Genomic DNA, 1,099 nt, shown 5'->3' on the forward strand with positions numbered 1-1,099 from the left:
GGATAGTTGCATTGAGCCTGATGAATTATTGTTTCAAATAAATCAGTGCTCGATGGTTTTGGGTCCGCAGTGGCTGCAAATGACACAGCCGGTTGCCGACAAGTCTTCTGCGCCAACACCGGTAATGGATTCTCAACCGGTTTCCATACCGGTTGCCGACTCCTCCTCGAGTGCAGCCTCACCTTCAGCGACTGTTAACGCAGTGACACACACCCAGGCCAGGAAGGCCCTGACGACACCCCGGGACGCGGTGTCCCCTCTCGCTTCGTGGATGAATCGTGCCCTGATCAGTCCTGGCACCGCTAACGCGGTGTCTCCATCAGCGAACTACGCGCCAAAGCAACCGGCACGTCCGGCTGACAACACCGCTGTCTCGGACCTCCTCCTCCAGCGCCAAGCAGTCACCCGTTACGTCCGCGACGCGCTGTAGACGGCGGTCGACAAGCAGAAGGAAAACGCGGACAAGCGCGGCCGCAAACACACAGTAAAGTTCGCGACAGGAGATCGAGTGCTCCTGTCGACATCAGGAATCAGAGACTCTGCCGTAACCAACCTCGGCGCGAGTAAACTCGCACCGCGCTTTATTGGGCCATTTACGGTGACTAAGGTTATTGGCGAGGCTTACACGCTGGATCTCCCTACGTCGCTGCGGCTACATCCGACGTTCTACGTCGGACGACTCAAGAAATACCTGCCCGCTTCGATTCCTGCTTCGACTCAGTCTCCTGAGCCGCCGGCGCATATAGCGGCCGCCCCGCCCGACGCGCGCGCCGAGCCATCGCGCCATTCACATCAGGCGCCTGCTCCACCGTCCCACTCTGCAGACGACAATGTACCACGCGCTCAAGAAGCCTCACGCGCACCAAGAGCTCCCGATTCGACTGACGAGTCTCAGTCACAGTCCACGCGGCCTTTGCAGCCGCGTCCTGAGCCTCCTCCGCCTCCTGGTACGCCGTCCAGAAGCTCTCCGCGAGATCTTCCTCGCGTCTCCCAACCAGAACGTCAGTCGTATCAGCGGGATGGCCCCCGCCGATTGTCGACTCAACTGGCGAGATCCGCTGGATAGTCGAGAAGATTGTCGATCACGAAGACCCGCCCT

This window comes from Phytophthora infestans, genomic scaffold, assembly GCF_000142945.1.
Source record: "Phytophthora infestans T30-4 supercont1.90 genomic scaffold, whole genome shotgun sequence".
NCBI classification, from domain to species: Eukaryota; Oomycota; class Peronosporomycetes; order Peronosporales; family Peronosporaceae; genus Phytophthora; species Phytophthora infestans.